This window comes from Narcine bancroftii, chromosome 11 (assembly GCF_036971445.1).
Source record: "Narcine bancroftii isolate sNarBan1 chromosome 11, sNarBan1.hap1, whole genome shotgun sequence".
Classification (NCBI taxonomy): domain Eukaryota; kingdom Metazoa; phylum Chordata; class Chondrichthyes; order Torpediniformes; family Narcinidae; genus Narcine; species Narcine bancroftii.
Window position 1 is genome coordinate 44,408,174 of NC_091479.1, and position 20,629 is coordinate 44,428,802.

Below are 20,629 nucleotides of genomic sequence, written 5' to 3' on the forward strand. Positions count from 1 at the left end.
AATCTTTACTCTGTATTATTAACACCAAAGTCCCTATATTTTTAAGGCATTCGGACAAGTAACTGAGAAACATTGCACTTTAAACACATGGTACGTCAAGATCAGAAGGATTGGAGCATTATTGTTCAAGTGACACAACTTTAAAAAATAACATCTAACTTGATGAAGAATGTGATGCTACAACAGGAAAAACGGATGGAATCAGACACATTCTATAAGCATTGGGAAGCACAGAAAAATGGATTTGTGAGAAGTGGCTTCACGTTCACAAAATCTACTCGAGACAAAAGTTGAGAACAAAGAACATTTATTTACATTTACAACATTGCAAGGTTGGATACTCTCCCCCTACCTCAGGAAAGTACACCGAGGGCGGGAAGCTTCTTTGTTTTTATACATTTTTCAATTCACCTCCCCTTACATTTTTCCTACATTTATCCTTCTTGGATTGGTTTGGCACTTTTCCCTATTCGCCTGACTCTTGACTGACTCCAACTTTCTCCTATCCCGTACTCACACCTCCTTTTCCCCACCCCCTATTAAACAAGCTCTTTGTGTGTGTACGTGCATATTTCTTAAATTCCTTTGTTATCTTGTTTACTCTGTTCTGCTGTTTTTCATGCGCCATTTTACACAAAGAACATTTTAGCTTTTTTCTTGCTTTTTCTTTCTACCTTCTATAACTGTTTCAGAACTCCTAACATTAAAATAATAACTGTTTCTAAACTCCTGCAATTAAAATAATAACTATTTCTAAACTCCTTCAGATTTGTTTTCCATCCCTTCCTAAGCGACCCAATGACCCCCGACAGGTCCTCCCCGACTTGCGACCGTAATGAAACCTGAAAGGTCCCACAATGGACGCAAGTCGGAGATTTGCCCCTGTGCGAGGAGCCCTGAAGTCTTAGAGACTATTTTTAAAATCAAACGAGAACAGAGACAAAATGTGCAGATTGATTTTGTGACTCCGTTTCTCAGGGTCCATCGGCTGGGGGCAGCCACCTTAATTTCAGTGCGCATGCGTGACTTGTTAGTTGGAGCTTCCACAAGGACTTTGCTGAGTGGCCCTCAGTCGGCACGTGCGTATTGTTAGGTCTGCTTTGTTCATGAATGAGTGAGACAAACACCAGGCTGAGTCGAAATCAGGGTTCTTTGTTCTTTATTACCGGATTGTAACACTTGCGACTAAACATGTTAGTCGGAGAATGCATTCTGCCGTTATCAGCAAAATGGTGATTTTTTATACCCTTGGATATGTGCTTAGAACATCATCATATCATTACTTGTCCAATGACTAAAACTGTTGCTATCCTTTCCCTGCTAGCTTCCTGCCTCTCAATCCATCAATGTCTCTCTTATCTTGTAAGTACAAGGATGCATTTACATCTTGTTACAGCCCTGTACAGGGCAGGGTAACTCCTTACACATTCCCATCTCATGATGTTTTACTTTACAGTATCAGCCGCACATGCGCGAACCCAACTCCAAGTAACAAATCCACAGCGCATGCGCCAACCAGACTTCCAAAACTTCACCATTATGGAGGAACATAATCAGGTTGCTAGGCAGGGAAATAACTTATTCCCACGGGCCCACAGGTTGACAATGTAATGTCAGTTGAATGGGTCCGTGGAATGAAAAGGTTGAGAGGGATATGGTTTGTTTGCAAGCAGCTTGGCCAGCAGAAAAGAAGGAGCGAAAGGACTGTTTCAGAGTTGTCTATTTGGACCAGTCATTTGAGTTGAATCTTTAAAAAATTCATGACAGGCTGGACTATCATTTTAGATGGAGATTTTAGATTGACACATGCAGCCCGGGAACAGGCCCTTTCAGCCTATGAGCCACAACCACTCAATTACACCAATGACCTACAACCCCCGGTACGTTTTAAATGGTGGAAGGACCAGGAGCAACTAGTGGAAACCCACGCAGACATGGGAAAAACGCACAACTCCCCACTGACAGTGTCAAATTTGAACCCGGCTCGCTGGCCCCTTAACAGCGTTGTTCTAACCGCGACGCTAACCTCGCCATTCTCAATGGTTCCCAGGGTTCTTCCTCCTACTTTCCATGAGCTGTGATTGCTTCAAATTCCAGTGCCCTTGTTTCGCTGAGGCTCTGACCCCTGCCCAGTGACTCTGTCCCCAATGCTTCTCCCTGGCCAGATGATCATCGCTCTCTTTCCCGGCTCTCACCCAAACTTTCTTACCCCATTTCCACCACCTACAACCCCCCTGTCATGTCCCACCCACTCACCCACAGGGCCAAGGGTAATGAGGTGGGGACAGGTCCAGGCTTTAGTCACACAGCTTGTTGAAGGACAAGTGAGAGCAGGAGTCCTGGGGAAAATGGTGAAGGGTAGTGTGTACTGTAGCAGCCAGCTACAGGGGCACAGCCTCCAGTGTGGGGCGGGGGGGGAGAGAGAGGACTGGCTCAGATGGGACAGATGTCCCGGTGCCAGGGGTCAGGGAATTCCCCAGCTCAGTGAAGGTCTGGGATGCTGCCACCGGCAAGGAGACTGGACCACTGCTCTCCCCACATCTCCACCGTCTGGGGGTCTCTGGAGCAGCAGGTTCCAAGTCCTGTCAGTGGGGGAAGGGGGAGGTTCAGTAACTGGGGTGGGGCAGTCCGATGCGTGATCGATTGGAGATGGGCCTAGTGAGAGGATCGGTCCAGTGGGAGGTCAGACATGATGGGGAATGGGCCTTTGGGGCAGGCCCAGTTGAGGGCTGGGGCTTCAGGATGGGTCTAGTGGGGAGGCGGGGGCTTTGGACACCAGCCAGTGGGGGACAATGGCTTTGGGAATGGACCTGGTGGGGGTCAGGGGCTTTGGGGAGGGACCAGTGGGGAATTGTGTTTGTGAGAGGACCTGTCAGGCAAAATAATTAGTGACAGGCCGAGTTGGGAACTGTATTGGGGACGGAATCGGTAGGAGTTGGGAGGTCCCGGTGGGGATGCGATTGGGAATGGATCCAGTGGGGGATGGTATTGGGGTCTGATCTGGCGGGGGACGGTATTGGGGTTGGATGCAGTGGGGGAATGGATTGGGGATGGATGCAGCAGACGACGGGATTGGGGACGGACTCATCGGGAGACGGGATTTTGGATGGAACCGGCGGGGACAGGATTGGGGATGGACCCGGCGGGGGTTGGGATTAGGGATGGACTCGTCTGGAGACGGGATTTTGGATGGAACCGGCGGAGACAAAATTGGGGATGGAACCAGCGTGGGACGGTATTCAGGTTGGACCCAGTGGGGATGTGATTGGAGATGGACCCGGCGAGGGATAATATTGAGTATGGACGTGGTGGAGGAGAATTTTGGAGATGGACCCAGTGGGGGATGGACCCAGCAGGGGACTGCCCATTAACTCACTCTTCAATGCCTCACACCATCTTTGGCGAATGATCACAGCCAGATGATCACTGCTCTCTTTCCCAGGTCTCACCCAAACTTTCCTACCCCAATTCCACCACCTACAACCCCGTCGTCATGTCCCACCCACTCACCCACAGAGTAATGAGGATGGGGCAGCTCCTGGCTGTGGTCACATAGCTCGTTGAAGGACAAGTGGGAGCAGGAGTCCTGGGGCAAGAGGTGAAGGGCAGCGTGTACTGTTGCAGCCAGCTGAACTGGGCCACAATCTCCAAGGTGGAGGGAGAGAAAGGACTGGCTCAGATGGGACAGATATCCCTGTGCAAAGGGTGAGGGGATTCCCCAGCTTGGTGAAGGTATGGGACGCTGCCACCGGGAAGGAGATGGACCACTACCCTCCCCACATCTCCATTGTCTGGGGGTCCCAAGAATAGCTCATATTCCAAGGCCTGTGGGTGGCAGAATGTGGAGGTTCAAGAACTGGGGTGGGGAAGTTGTGATGGGTGATTGATTGGAGAGGGTTCCAGTGAGGGAACGGGTCTGGTGGGTGGACAGACGTGATGGGGATGGGCTTTTGGGTACAGGCAAATAGGTGAGGGGGGATGGGATGGGGACTTTGGGCTGGGCATGTTGGGGGAGAGGGGCTGGGTGAAGGCCCTGGTGGGAGTCAGGAGCTCTGGGAACAGTCCAAGCAATGGGTGGAGCATTGGGGACGGGCCCAGTGGGGGACAAAGGCTTTGGGGACGATCTCAGCAGGGGGCGGGGTTTGGGGACGGGCCTGGTGGGAGATGGGGGCTTTGGGGATGGGCCTGGTGGGTGACAGGGGACAGTATTGGGGATGGAGCCAGAGGAAGGAGACCACCCCTGGAGCTCCAGTTCACCATTGGGTAACTAACCTTGGCCCACGGATGTACTTTGATCTGCGGGAACTTGAATTCGGTGCACTTGGGGTTCATCTCTCGGATCTGCTCCCTGGTTGAGGTCCCCAACATCTATTGGAACAGAAACCACCTTCACTACTGGCTCAAGGTGAGGGGAGCAGGAGGGTGACAAGGGGAGGGGATGCAGTGTATGCGTACCAGGTCAGGCACATGGGACGAGCCCAAGAACTGGGGTGGTGGTGAAGGCAGAAATCTTAGGGGCATTTAAGAGGCTCTGAGTCACATGGATGAAAAAAGAATGGAGGGTTATGAGGGAGGAAGGGGTTAGTTATTTTTATTTTGGTAGGAATACATCAGTCGGCACAACATCGAGGGCTGAACTGCTTGTACTGTGCTCTCGTGTTCTATGTTAATCCTGTCAGTCTTTCAGCAAGCGGAGATGTTGGGTAGGGAATGCTGCCGACTGGCACATTCCAGGCTGCAGGAGTACATGATGAGGAATGGACGGAGACTTGGCGCTGCCAACACCAAGGCACTATAGGGATGGATCATAACCCTCCCATTACTGGGCACTGAGAGGCTGAGACCAAGGGGAACTCCTCCAACAGCACAGGGGGCAGTAACCACACGGTATCAAAATGGTGGCAATGAAGAGAAACAGAGACGTATACAGCAATGTGCAGTGAAGGGAATATCTGGATTCAACAGGAGGAGGAGAAAGGACTTGCAACGGTCTTCCTCTTTGGAAATAATTTCTGAATAATGTCAATTTTGTGGGGTGGGGGGTTAGGGAAGAGAAAAGCCCTACTCAGTCAACTTTGCTTCATGAGATACATTCTCCGATCCAGGAAATCTCTTCTGCACCTGCTCCAAAGTACAAGGTCAAATTTATTACCATTGGATAACACAAGTACGACCTGATGAAACAGCGTTCTTGGGGTAAACACATGTAAACACACAACCAAGCCCTCACACTAACATACAAATGATACATGTGCAGCACGTCCAGAAAAATAACTCCATATTGTTGAATAAATAGCAGAGTCGAGGAGTATTTGTATGAGCAGCTCATCAATCGTTCCACGTTCTCCCTGCTTGGAGGAAGCAGCTGTTCCTGGGCCTGGAGGTACCGGCTCTGAAATTCCTGGATCTCTTTCCCGACGGGAATAGCTGGATGATGCTGTTGGCCGGGTGAAGGGGTCCTCGATGATTTTGTCAATGATCATAGTGGATCACATTGATATTTGGGGTGGTGGGGGGCAAGAGGGTGTCCCCAGTGTTGCTCTAGGCCTCTTCAGGTCCCGTGGATTGACCTCTGATCATTTAAAAAATATATTATTTATAAATTAAATACACAAAAAATTAACACAATTAATAATAATACAAATTAAATACAAATATATGTGGTATATATAAAAGAAAGAATAAATAAATCCCCCCATAAACCACCTCATGCCCCCTCCATCTGGACATCAGCAAACTGGCCTCTACTCAGCCCCCACGACACAGATATAGGCGACTGAAAGCAGCGAACAGTGCTCCATTCACTGGTTCTGGGGAGGTGGGGGATCATGTTAACTGGGAATCCACCCTTTTCACAAGATGGCTGACGAACATGGTGACCGCACAGAGTCCACGGGGACCAACAACTTTCATCCCAGGGGACAACACGCACGGAAGGAATCAACAAGGACAAAGCCTCCAATCGGAGGCCGGCGCAAATGTGACATCACTCCTGTCGACAGTAGCGGGGAGAGAATAGAAGTAGAGCTATCAGTGTAATGAAGCATCTTTAACTTTGATTGCTTGAGTGTGTGTCCTCCTTTCCACCCTTCACAGTAGCGCGAACACTCCAATTTCACATCGGGAGTCACGTGTCAAGTTTCCTTATATGAAGAATGAGAAGTGCACACATACTGTCAAATTTGTTTCTGGGATGTTTTAACCGGGTGATAGGAGGAAAGTTTGAATATGGATCTCTTTGTCATTGGAAAAAAGGGAGATGACCTTACAACATTATGAGAGGACACAGCAGCACGGATCGAGAGACAATAATGCAAAGGAGCCGATCACCAAGTGTCACAATTTCCCAATAACCGATCGGCTGCTTAGACTTTAAGAAATGTCTTAAATGAATATGAAATATCCTTGGAATTCTCTACCCTATTGAAGGTTAATTTGAAATTGGGATCCATGGACTTGTGATGAGTTTATTGGCGGACACATTCGTAGAGGGATCACATGCATTTAACGTAGATGCAGATACTTTGAAAAAATTAACAGACATTAAATTGGAAGCGTTAATAAATTTGGAGGAAAGATTGAGAATAAATAGTCTCCCTTGTAGTTGGGGTACAATGCATTTCTTGAGATCAGAGGAATCTTGGAGCCAAGACAAAGTGATCCTATGAAATCTAAGGATTTGATTGAGTTGTTGGGGTAGCTGGAAATGGAAGGGCTGAAGGGTCTCCTGCTCTTTCGACTGCCTGTCTTCTGTCTTGCGATGCTGAGTGGGTGCGCCTTTGTGTTCGATCGCTCGCTGATTGGTTGCTTCCGTTGCACGAGTCAATGGGCTGATTCGGTGAGGCCGCTACTTGATTGGACGCTGAAATCGGGTTGGATTGATAGGCGGATTCGCGGACTGATTGGCTCGTGCTGTGAGGAGGCGGGACGTTTGCGGCGACATCGTCTGCTCAGGGTCCGTCGCGTCCCCGCTTGCCCAACGGGAAGAAATTGGCGGCGGCGCCGGGATCCTCAGCTGCGCGGTCCAGGGAAAACGGGCGACCAGCAGCCCGGTGGGACCCACCCGGGAGCGCCGGTACCGGCGGGGTGCGAGGCCTGATGACGCCGACAGGGCGAGGCTGGAGGCCGCGGGGTAACTTGCAGCGGGAGGTGGCGGGGGCAGGAGATTGGCAAGTCTGGTTGGCGCATGCGTGGTGAGTTCGCGCATATGTTGCAGATACGCATGTGCCGATTGAGGGCGACGAAGCGAAACATTTGCGCAAGCGCCAACTGATGACTGGCGCATGCGCATAGAAATTAAGATGGCTGCCCCCATCCAATGGATCCTGAGTCACAAAGTCAATCCGGACATTTTGGGTCTTTTGTGCCCTGTGTCTCTGTTCTCCTTTGTCAAATCATTTGATTTTTAAAAATAGGCTCTAAGGCTTCACGGCTCTTCGCACGGGGTCAAAACCTCGACTTGCGACCATCGTGGACCCTCCCCCACCCCGAAGCGACCATTGTGGGACCTTTGGACTCCACTACGGTCGCAGGTCGGGGAGGACCTGTCGGTGTCATTGGGTCGCTTCGGAAGGGATGGAAAACCAATCCATTTTTCTTTGCTTCCCAATGCTCATACAATGTGTCTGATTCCATCCGTTTTTCCTGTTGTAGTATCACATTCTTCATCAAGTTAGATGTTATTTTTATAAAGTTGACGTACCATGTTTTTAAAATGCAATGTTTCTCAGTTACTTGTCCAAATGCCTTAAAAATATAGGGACTTTGGTGTTAACAATACAGAGTCAAGATTTCACCAATCCTTTTGAATTTATGATCTCTGGGATTTCTGGTCATGTTTTCTATTTCGGTTGGTGTATCTTGCAGACCTTTTTGGTTGCAGCAAGTAAGAAGTTATCGATTTGTAGCATCCGCTGCAGCAGCGCAACCAAATAAAGAGACGTCCCCACAAGGTGAATTTACTGGTTTAAATTCCCCATGTGTGCTCACTGGCCCACCCACTTCTGGTGACGTGCCCCTGACTTCCAGCAGTGACGTCATTGCATTGTGGCATCACTCTCCAGCTGGCTGGTCGCTATGCAGAAGTCAAGGGCATCTCAGCCCGCACATGGTGCTAGGCCCAGGCTCCTTCTCAGTGGTAAAGGGGACTCTGTGCCATCTTGGACTGTCCAAGTGTTGCAGTGATTTGGCCTTTTATGCTTGCCCGGTCGCCTGGTGCGCTACAATCTCAGCATTGATTAGGGGAAAATTCTTTCAATGTTTTATTCACTTTTATTACAGAATTCTTCCTAGTATATCTGTGTAACATTGAAAGTAATGGGTTTTCATGAACAGGGATCATGATTTTACTCATAATTTGGTGAGCCAAATTATGATAGGACAGTTATTGCTAATGCCCCATGGGAATCAAAATAAAAATGAAGTGACAAAATTAGGAAGGTTTTTGACCCTTCCTTTTAAGCAGGATGTCAGGATAACCTTCATGTTACTTGCTGAATTAAAATGTGATTTGTCAGTTCTTATGGCAGCTGCCATATTGGCATTGCAAGGAGAGATGGGAAATGGGTCAGGTCCTTGGTGGTCCCAGTAATGCAACGTAGAAAGATGTCACGGGGCTGAATGTGGTTTAGGGAGGGAGAGGGTATTAATTTTTAGGAAACGTATGTGGCCAGCCACCTATCAATATTTTTTTTATCAAATAGAAATTCCTGCTGGTAGAAGCCATTTCCTACTTTGAACAGGCCCAATATCATTATCCAAACAGATATTGTTAAGAGCCCAAAGGATCCCAAATCCCAGCAGCAAGAGACATTCACCAAGACAATTGGTTTTTAAAACAGAAGTTATTTTTAATCAAATTTAATCATGAAAATAGAATCAAACTTTAACTTAACTCTATACTTAACAAACCCCAATTAATCCCCTTTTAATTCTAAGTGCACATGTTTGTAATGTGTTTAAATTTAAGAAAAGTTATTTGGTTCATAGTTCAATCTCACTTCTCCTTTTTCCAAGTTCTCTGGATACAGGCAATTCTGCTGTGCACAGAATGGAATGTGTATACATTTCACCAGGATTTGGTGCTCAAAAGGTAAATGTTTACCGCTCAGGATAGTTCTTGTAGGGTTTTTAGAGAGAGATTTGTTGTTCCAGGATTTCCACAACTGAGTTACCACCATTAGTCACCTCAGTGTCTCACTGATGAACCTTGCCCCGTTAGGGTTTTCCAGATGGTAACGTCTTTCTGCAAGCTACTACAGAGTTCCATTCCTCTTATTCCAAACAACAGGAATTCTTTCTTCTGCTTAACCTAGTGTTAGATAAACAAAACCGAGAAGTGACTTTCCTGGAAGCACCCTACAGAAAGGCACTTGTAGCCATCCTGGCTCCATTTCCAAACAATGGTCATTCATTTTATAACATCAGTTCAATTAACACCTACTTGTGAATGTGCATAACATTCTCCAGAGATCTTCAATATTTCTTCAGTCTTTCAAATAAGATGTTTTAAAATGTATGTGTGTGTGTATGTATGTAACCTACTCTAAATCTTACCAAAATCCCAAATATTACCAAATTCTTCAAATATATTTATCCATTACAATATCATGTAAGGAGCATTTAAGAGACTCTTAGACAGGCATGCATAGGTGAAATAAAAACAGGGTTGTAGAGGAAGCACAGCGCGATATTACGAACTACCACCATCAGTTCACAGACTTACCTGACACGTCGCGGGCTAACAGTGCTGGGCACCAAAGTACAGTGAGTGTATCAGATGAAGCCCCTGCCTAAAGGCACGGGGCACTAATGGCTCGTAGCTTTAACCTGCTGGTCCTGTGTACCGGAAGGTGTTCACTAATATTCTCATTGACAGGGAGGGAATAAAAGGTCTGTGTATGTCTGCAATAAACCAGTCTTGAGTTGACAACCTTTGTATGTATTTGCCTTTATTTAGTAGCATCTATCGCAGTAGCTCCTACAGGGTATTATTTTTTTGTTAGAAATATAAAGATCAACACAACATCGTGGGCCAAAGGGCTTGTACCGTGCTGTAATATTCTGTTATTTCTGTTATTGCTTGATTTTGAATATCTGTTGTAAGTGTCACATTTGTGGCCCGAAATGTGAAGTTAATAAAACATCAAGCACAAGTTTTATCACGTAAACTTCTCAGTGTCTTTATCTTCCAGTTTCCTTTGTTCTCCTGCTTTTGTTCTTATCTCCCTCTCATACCACGTGACTTCCGGTACATCTCATACATATTCATTATCATGACATCCCTCCTTTAATCAGAAATAAACTTTACCTTCACTTACCAATATCCCTCGGAAACATACAAACATCGTAACTAATGGTAATACTATAACTCAACTACATAAAGTTTACTTCCTACAGCACTCATACATGCACTTTATGATATAAGATTAAAATACTGTCCCAAAGTTCTAATTAAAACTATGGCACAAAGTATTCGTATCGTTTGGGCGCTTTCCGGTTTCGTTTCGGCCTGCCTGCGATATTGTCGTCGCTTCTCGGTTGTTCACTCTCAGCGTCGGAAATACTGCTCGCCACAGCTTCAGGTGTTTCTGGCGCTCTAGTCACTTCATCAGGTGTGCTGATAACTGCCTCTGGAACATCATCAGGTCTCTCAGTTTCAGCATCTCGTATTGGCCTTTCAACATCTTCGCTCGATGTATCTCTGGACTGGTACTTTTTTACACCTGATACATTTCTCTTATACAGGACTCCAGTCGGAGACTTGACTGTCACCATACTGCCACTTCTGGATACGACAGTATAGGGTTGATGGTAATAAGGTGTGTCTAGCTTACCACCAGTTTCATGCCTCACTAGAACATTATCTCCTGGCATGATGACTGAGTACTTAGCTCCACGTTTCAAATCTGTGTACAGCTTTGCTGCACCTTTCTTTTCAGCATCGTGGTCCCTCATCTCCTGGTCATCTCGGATTTCCTTTATTTCTGGCATTTTTGTGCGGATTTTTCTCCCAAAAAATGCTTCTGCAGGACTTTTTCCAGTGGTTGCATGAGTCGTTGCTCGATAGACAGCCACATAAGATAGCAATGCTTCTCGCCAATTTTGTCCTTCTGCCTGTGCAATCCTCAATCATTTTTCAATGGACTGATTTTGTCTCTCTACTTCTCCGTTGGCTTGCGGCCATTTCGGAGTTACTTTATGATGGTGGATACCTGTGGTTCTCATGTATTCCGCAAATGTCTCTGAAATGAATTGTGGACCATTGTCTGAGTATAATGTAACAGGTCCTCATCTCGTGCTGTGCACGCGTGGGTTCGGATTCCATCCTCATCGCCAATGTCACATTTGTGGCCCGAAATGTGAAGTTAATAAAACATCAAACACAAGTTTTATCAGGTAAACTTCTCAGTGTCTTTATCTTCCAGTTTCCTTTGTTCTCCTGCTTGTGCTCTTATCTCCCTCTCATACCACGTGACTTCTGGTACATCTCATACATATTCATTATCATGACAGTAAGCTCTGTGAGACTTCAATAATGTAGCAAATTTGCACAACAACATTGCAGTCAGAAGTTTGTATCTCCTGGTTGACTTGAGCTTTTCACATTTTTACACAATGCTTTATAGTTCTGGTCAGTAAAAAAAGAAATATTGTGCATGTTGAAGATGTCATTATGTCTGAAAATAACACTGGAACAGAGTCATTAACACCAAGGTAAATATCACCCTTTAGTGGCTGGTGAAGTTTCCTGATAGGCATAAGTTATCCCCCAGTGGCTACAGTGATGTGAAAATGTGGGTAAATTATTTTGTATATGATTTATACATGTTAAAATTAGCTGTTTTTTGTTCCAATTTCAGGTAGGTGTGGTTGCAAAGTGGGTAAGGATAAAAAATACTTGGGGATCAAAAACCGGGGCTTGCATTTGATGGTGTGAAAGTCAAAATGGAAACTCAGAATAAGGCTAATCTGATTAAGCAAGCCACTGGCTCTCATACTTCCACCAGAAGTGAATCTAGAATTGAATTTTGAGTCTTTTATGGTGGGTATCTTCAAAGTCTTTTGATTGCAAGACTAAATTAAGAGCCCTTTTGCCCCTGGCTGTGCTGAAAGATTGTTTTGTTTATCAACTAAATCTTTCTGAGAGGGAGAATAGAGTGAAGCTGCTTTCCTACTCATTGGTGATGAATCTTGCAGTAAGATCTTTCAAATAATTACAGATTACTAATTCCTCCCAGTCCTCGGGCATTTTCTCCTGCAATCTACATCAGTTACCACCATCCAGGGATTCTCATGCAGGGTAATGTTTCACAATTACCTCCTCCAACCATGTCCTTGCACTCTGTGGCAGGAAACCCAATCCAGAGTAAATGACAGATTGGCTGAGTGCCTCCACTTGGATCACAATGGCCATCTTGGCTCATGGTCGCAAGCTGTTTTAAGTTCTATTCCATTCCCACACTGACCTTTGTCTTCTGCCTCCTCCATTGTCTGGGTGAGGTCAAATACAAAGGAACCATCTCTTATTGAATTTGTGAATCGATGGTATGAATAAGGAATTGTCCAAGTTCATGTAACCAGCCCACACCCCCCCCCCCAGGTTTTCTCTCTGTCCTGTTGATCCACTCAGTTCCCCTCATATTTTCCCTTCCAAACCAGATGACTTATAAATGTGGGCAGAGAAATGGCAGATGGAGTTTAATCAGGACAAGTGCCTTGCACTTTGAGAGGACTTGTAGTAGTGTTGCAATGAGCGATCTTGGGGTGCAAGCGCGAGCTCCTTGAAAGTGGCAACACAAGTGTAGAGCGTTAAAGAAATTATTCTTCATTGAGCAGGGCATGAAGTATAAATGTGGTTAGGTCACATTTTGAGTGTTTTCTGCAATTCTAGTTGCTGCATGACAAAAGGAGTTTATCAGGGGGCTGCTTGGGATAGAGCATTGGCTCTGAGGAGTGATTGGACAAATTTGGATAGTTTTCTCTGGAGCATTGGAAGCTGAGTGATGGCCTGGTTGAAATGTATCCAATTATTGTAGTCCTGGAGAAGGTAGATTTCTTCTTCTGCCCCCGTGGGAGATGTAAAAAACTACGATGCCTATATTGAACATGAGAGGGGGAAAAGGAGAAAAGTGAGGCAGGTTTTTGCACAGTGCGGTGGGGGTATGGCCCACGCTGCCAGGATAGTGGGGAAATCGCCATTATTTAAGAGGCATTTGGTTGGGCACATGAACAAGAAGGAATGGGTGATGTGTATGGACCATGTGCTGACAGATGGGATTAATTTAAATGAGCATCATGGTCACCACAGATATTGTTCACCAAATGGCCTATTCCTAGGCTGCTCTGTTGGGTGATGATTCATCTCTTTTCAAGGATTGTTGCCGATGGGCAGTAAAATTTTCACAGAGGTCTATCTCCAATGAATGTATTTAGAACATTTCCATGAGTTAATTCCCTGTAGAAACAGCAGTTTATTATAGAAACATGGAAGATAGGAGCAGGAGTAGGTCATTCGACCCTTCGAGCCTGCTCCGCCATTCAACGAGATTATGGCTGATCTTAAAGTTCAGTACCTCATCCCTGCCTTCTCTCCGTAACCTTTAATACCCTTATACTGAAGAAATAAATCTAATTCCCTCTTAAATATATTTAATGAACCTGCCTCTACTGCCCTCTGTGGCAATGAATTCCACAGATTCACCACCTTCTGGGTAAAGAAATTCCTCCTCATCTTGGTCCTAAATGGTTTGCCTATTATCCTCAAACCATGGCCCCGGGTTCTGGATTTTCCCATCCTTGGAAACATCCCATCTGCATCCATTCTGTCCAGTCCTGCCAGAATTTTATATGTCTCTATGAGATCCCCTCTCAATCTTCCAAAATTTGAAGGACATCATTACTGAATCCATTTTAATCAGCCTTCACCTTGTACAATGTTCAGTTGAGACAAGAAAAACAAAATGCAACTTTTAACCTCGAGGAAAGATTAGTAATCCTCTGTACCATAGAATTATTTCTGAAAAAATATTTGGAAAATTTTGTGAATTCAGCTTCCAAAGAGGAACCACAACAAGATTTTTAAAAATTAAACACAGAACATTTATTAGAAGATGTTTATCACTTTCAACATGTTCAGGTTCAGTAATGATCGATTCTGGAATGGAATGTGGCCGTAATAAAAGGAATGCAGGATAGATATATTCCAAGGAAATATAAATTAATGATTTGGATTGTGGTTTAAATGGTTTTGTGGCCAAATTTATGGAGGTTGTCAGAAATAAAACTTCTCACACATGAGTCTCTTTAAAACTGATGACACGACAAGCTTTATTTACAAGTCTGCAGAGTTGGACTCAACTGGTTTCTCACCAGTTAAGCCCCGATACATACAGTGCATTGATTTTTATACCCTTATTGTTTGCCCTTCCCCTTCTTATTAATACTGTTTTAATTGGTTAGTATTACAAAAGCATTCTAAGTATAACTGCATTTTTAATTATCACGTTCGTTACGTACGCTGTGAACTCTACATACACTAAATTCTGTTTCTCACCCTTCTTATCAATCCTTTGTCTCCTGCATGTCTCTCACTATGACCATGAAAAGATAGATTAAAAAAAAACATATTCAGCAGATCCTTTTGTCCTTGACTGCTAGTAAACTCCCTGTCCGTTCTGGCTTCCCTGTTTATGATTAATCATCACATTTTAACTTAAGTCATTTTAACCTAAATTCTCTATATAACAATCCACCCCTTTCTCTCTTTAAAATGTGTTGAATATATATATAGATATGAATGGGGATTTTAATCTAGGGAAGAGAAACGTTTTATGATACATTAATCTCACGCTGAAATAAAAGTCTTACAGGGTCTCCCATTCCCCCTGGTTGCATAGCTTGTTCGACCATGGAAATCACCAGGCTGCGTAGACAGGGAATAATACAGGGCAAAATAAGTAGGAGGAATAAAATACCTTCCACAAGAAGGTACGCCACCAGGTTCCTCCAAACCATTTGTCCATCCAATTTAATTGTGGGAAAGGATGCCAGGTTTGAACCGGTACATGGGACAATGTACGAATATTATCAGCGATTTTTCGAATGGCTTTGCCATTATCATCAATCTGTAAGCAGCAGTTAGTCAAATTAAGCTTTCCACATACACCTCCTTCCGTGGCTAGGAGATAGTCTAGGGCCAGACGGTTCTGATATATAGCAGAGCGCATTTGACCTTGCTGGGATGTAAGTAATTGCAGGGCTAGAGCTGTTTGATTTGTAACAATTTCAAGGACTGCTTGTAAGCGAATTATGCAATTTAACATATATATAGGAGTACGATAACCCCAGGATCCATCTTGAGCCCATGTAGCGGGACCATAATATTGAATTATGCGTTCTGGAGGCCAATCATCTCTCCATTGTCCCAAATGTACCGTGGTAGAGCGGGGTTGACGATGTAATGTATCAAAAACCTTCACGCCTAATTTATGACCGTGATCGTGGGGTAGGAGGAAAAATTCTGGGCGGATTATTCCTAGGAAACAAGTTCCACTCCACTGTGAGGGAAGACGAGTATAAGCTTTATTACCACATACCCAGAATAATCCATCTGGGGAAACTCCATACCCCCTTTCCCAAACTCTTTTAAGAACGGGATTTGATTGGTATGGTCCTGTGATGGTGGAAGTGGTACATTTCCAAAACTGAATACTGCTATTAGACAGGGGTAGGCAATTAGTTTTAAAAACAGTGGATAAGAACCAAGTCTGGGGTTTAGGAAACCAAGTGAAAATACCAGGCGAAATGCGAATCCATACAGCCTTGCAGGGACTTTCTCCTACTGGGTATTTGCCGGCTCGTGAGAGACAATAAAAACCAGAGGGGAAGTTAGAGAGAGACCAGGTTTCTCTTGATCTCGTTCGGTTAGTTGTCCAAATTCGGGAAATCATGGTCAATGAATTGAGGGGCTCCCCCCACCAAGGCCATTGCTCTGACATCCGTGGACCCCCGCAGACCCAACAATTGGTTACATTAAAAGTTCCTGCAATTTTAGTTGCCAGATCTACAAAAAGGTTATCTCCCCCAACTGCATTACCGAAACTTACATGGTTATTTGGATGGACTCGAACTAAGTCCGGCTGTCTTAAAGGGACAGGCATTTTCGAGTGTGGAGTGTAACTTTTCATTGGAACAGTACGCTGGTGTATGCAAAACCAGAGTCCATCAGGGCATGGTGGGTTTGAATCACCCTTCCAACCGTTAAGAGGGAAAGGAGTGGTATTAGGAATCTGTATATAATGACCCATATTATTTCCTTCTTTTTCCACACAAGGGGTATATGGATGTTGGGTGGTATTTTCTGCCCAGCATTTCTCAGGAACTGAGGTATGGGAAATGAAATTACCTTCCTTTCTTCCCCAAATGTGGTCCTGAAACAGGACCACTGTGTCTCTGCATTTCTTACATTTCACACCTGATAAAGACATAGGCAAACTAAGAAAAATCAAAGAACATAACAATAACATTGTGAATTAAGTCTTTTTGCGAAATCGTAAGGTAAGAGGTTTTTCTCCAGGAACACAAGTCCAATCTGAGTTCGTATCAGGGTCCTGAGGCGCCTCTACAGGTCCCTTAAATCTGGATGCGTGTGTCCACCCCTTCTCTCTTGTTCGTGCTGCAGCTTCTGTAGTTAAGAGAACTTGGTATGGACCTTCCCACTGGGGCTGGAGTTTCTCAGTCTTCCAGGTCTTGATGAGAATCCAGTCTCCTGGTTCCACTTTGTGTAAAGAAAAGTCTAGAGGCGGTGTTTGTGCCAATAGTCCTCTCTTTCGTAAATCTGCAAGAGAGCGTGACAGTGCCTGTAAATAGTTCCTAACAAATATATCCCTTTCCCCCAAGGTGGGACACCCCTCAACTGTACTCCAGAAGGGAAGCCCAAACATCATTTCATAAGGGGACAGCCCTACATCTTTTCGTGGGGCAGTACGAATTCTCAATAAAGCCAGGGGCAGACACTTTATCCAAGGCATTTTAGTTTCCACCATTAACTTTGTCAATTGCATTTTTAGTGTTCCATTCATACGTTCAACCCTCCCTGAGCTTTGTGGATGCCAAGGGGTATGTAATTTCCAAGAGACCTGTAATGCATTACAAATCAATTGCTGAATTTTTGAAGAAAAATGTGGACCCCTGTCTGAGTCTATAGAATCCATTATACCATATCTGGGGATTATCTGCTCTAGGAGGAGGCGAGCTACTGTAGAGGCTGTAGCATTTACTGTTGGGAAGGCTTCCACCCATCGGGTAAAGTGATCTATTATCACCAACAGATATTTCCATCTTTGGACTTGAGGTAACTCTGTGAAGTCGATCTGGATACGTTGAAAAGGGCGTATGGCTAATGGTTGACCTCCCATGGTCCCTGTCCTCATTACCTTCTTATTAATTTTTGTGCATAGGTAACAATTCTGCACCTCCTGTTGGGCCAAGGTGTAGATTCCCTTACACACATATTCTCGAAGCACTGTGTCACATAAGGCTTGGGTGCCCCAGTGGCTCTGATGATGCAGGTGTTTTAAAATATTGCGAGTTATTTCTTTATTTAGAACCATTCTTCCATCTGGTGTCTTCCATGTTCCATCAGGCAACTGGCTTGCGCCCAGCTGATCCATGTCCTTTTCTTCCTTAGCAGTGAAAATGGGAGCTTTCTTTATGCCTTGCCTTATTGGGATTAAGGTCAGCAAACGGACTTCTTGTTGCATGGCTGCCCTTTTGGCTTCTTCATCAGCCAGTCTGTTTCCAATTGCTGTCGGGTTATCTCTCCTCTGATGGCTTGGTATGTAGACCACTGCTATTTCCTGGGGTAATGTCAAGGCTTCTAAAGTCAGAGTAATCATCTGTTCGTGTGCCAATTCCTTTCCTCTTGATGTAATTAGACCACGCTCCTTCCAGATCTTACCAAAGGTATGCACTACCCCGTATGCGTATTTGGAATCAGTGTAAATCGTTCCAATTTTCTTTGCCAGTATTCTGAGGGCTCTCTGCAAGGCATATAGTTCACAGGATTGTGCTGACCAGCTTCCGGGTAGTCTCGTGGATTCTACTACTTTCCAAGTATTTCCTTCTATTATAGCATACCCATTTCTTCTCATTCCGTCAACACATCTGGTGGAGCCGTCAATGTAGAATTCATATCCTTCTCCAAGCGGAGTATCGCAAAGGTCTTCTCGGGTCTTGGTCTGAAGATCTGTCAACTCGACACAGTCGTGCTCCACCTCTCTCTCTGTTTCACTGCCGTATAAAAACTGAGCTGGGTTGCAGCTATTAATTTTTGCAAACTGTAAATCTTCTCCAACCATTAAAATGGTTTCATACTTTAATATGCGAGAATCAGTCAGCCATCGATGGGCAGTTTGTGTTAATAAAACACTCACAGAATGGGAGGTGTACACAGTCATCTTTCCTCCAAAAGTAAGTTTACGTGCTTCCTCTACCAACAGAGCAGCAGCCGCTACTCCCTGGATACACGTCGGCCATCCGCGAGACACTGGGTCCATCATTTTGGAAAGGAAAGCCACTGGGTGTCGCTGACCGCCTTTTTCCTGTGTTAAAACTCCCACAGCTGTTCCTTGGTTATGAGTGACAAATAGCTGGAAGGGCTGTTTTAAAGAGGGCAGAGTGAGTACTGGGGCTCGTGTCAGGCGATGCTTCAAGTCCTCGAACCATCCCTCCTCCTCCTGGGTCCATTTCAATGGATATTCATTTTCATTTGTCAGTTTTTCATACATAAACTTCACCAAAGCTGAGTAGTCCTCTATCCATAACCTACAGTAACCTAAGAGCCCCAGGAATTGTCTTATTTCCTTCTTATTACGGGGTAAAGGCATTCTAGTGATTCCCGCAATCCGTTCAGGGGTAATCCGTTTCTGTCCTTTACTTATCTGGTGTCCCAGATAAGTTCTCTCAACAAACTGTAACTTGTTCCTGGACACTCGTAGACCCTTTTTCCCCAGATAATTCAAGAGTCTAATGGTCTCTCTCCTCATTTCTTGTTCCTTGGGTCCTGATAATAGTAAATCATCCACATACTGCATTAGTTGGGAATCATCAGATTGTGGATAGTCCATCAGGATTTGTTCTAGCATTTGTCCAAACAGGTTTGGAGATTCAGTGAACACTTGGGGCAATACAGTCCACCGAAACTGTCTCCGTCTACCTGTCCATGGATTTTCCCATTCAAACGCAAACATATCTCTACTTTCCTCTTCTAACGGACAAGTCCAGAAGGCATCCTTCAAGTCGATAACACTAAACCACTCATGGTCTGGGGGAATCCGACTCATAATAGTATAGGGATTAGGCACCACTGGGTGGCGGGTCTGAACAATAGCATTCAAACTTCTTAGATCCTGAACTAGGCGATAGGATCCATCTGACTTTTTTACTGGGAGTATAGGGGTGTTATAAGGTGACATGCATTCTTCTAATAGTCCGTCTCGTATTAAAGTCTCAATTACCGGCTGTAGCCCTTTTCTCCCTTCCAAAGAAATAGGATACTGACGTTTCCTTACCGGCTGATGACCTGGTATTAATGTGACATGTAAAGGTGGGATGTCCAGACCTCCTCGATTTCCCTCCTTATACCAGACTCTCTCGTCAATCTGCCGTTCATCCTCTTCCTTTAAAGCGCAGAGGTGGACTCGCACTTCTCCGTCCACAGGGAGAGCACCCAAACCTAGGAGAGCCTGTAAGTCCCTTCCTAGGAGGTTAAATCCAGCCGACGGTAATAACAAGAGGTCTTGTACCCCTTCTCTTTCTTCCAGTTTCACTGTTACTTGGGGAATTATTGATACCATTCTGGGAGCCCCTTCTATCCCAGAAATTGTCAAATTACTTTTTACAGGCTCAGTTCCGATTGGCACAGTTATTACACTACTTCGTTCCGCTCCTGTGTCCACCATAAACACCACCTCTTCTCCCTTGGGACCAATTTTTAGTTTTACCAGGGGTTCCCTCTTATATTTGGTCCCTAACATTTGGAACCCCTGACACCCCTAATCTTCTTCCATAAGTTCGAGGGCACGCAATTCCCTCTTGTATCGGGGGCATTCCCTCTTAAAGTGTCCTTCCTCATTGCAGTAATAGCACTTAACGAACCTCCGGGGTCTTCCCTCTCTTGGATATCTTGGATTGTTTAGAGGAAGGTTTTGTTTTCTTTCCCCTCTGGATTCAGCATTCATCTGTCGGATAGTCTGTACCATAACCTTTGTCGCCCTCTTTTGATCTTCTTCTTCTCTCTGCACATATACTTTTTGTGCCTTTTTTAACAGGTCACTTAGGGGTTTTTCGCTCCAGTCCTCCTCCTTTTCTAGTTTCTTTCTAATGTCCTGCCATGATTTGGAAACGAATTCAATTCGAATAAGCTGTTCACCCATTGGTGTACTAGGGTCCACGCCAGCATACTGTTGGACATTCTTTCTCACCCTCTCCAAAAAATCAGTAGGGGACTCGTCTTTCCCCTGGTGGTTCCCAAATGCCTTGGTAAAATTGTGACCCTTTGGCACAGCCTCCCGTATCCCTTTAATTGTCCACTCTCTATATTGTCTCATACTTGCCAATCCCTCGGGTG

At 45.0% G+C, this 20,629-nt stretch overlaps 1 protein-coding gene across 3 annotated transcripts in view; it reads left to right on the forward strand.

Annotated features, from left to right (window-relative positions):
• The first annotated feature begins 6,916 nt into the window (after nt 1-6,916).
• Nucleotides 6,917-20,629, forward strand: part of LOC138745739 (uncharacterized) — a 73,534-nt gene continuing 59,821 nt past the window's right edge. For 2 of the 3 annotated variants that reach the window (XR_011346467.1, XR_011346466.1), the window contains exon 1: nt 6,917-7,132. The gene's annotated coding sequence lies outside the window, so the exon portion shown is untranslated. The remainder of the gene's footprint in view (nt 7,133-20,629) is intronic. The other variant, XM_069903012.1, reaches the window with a different exon arrangement.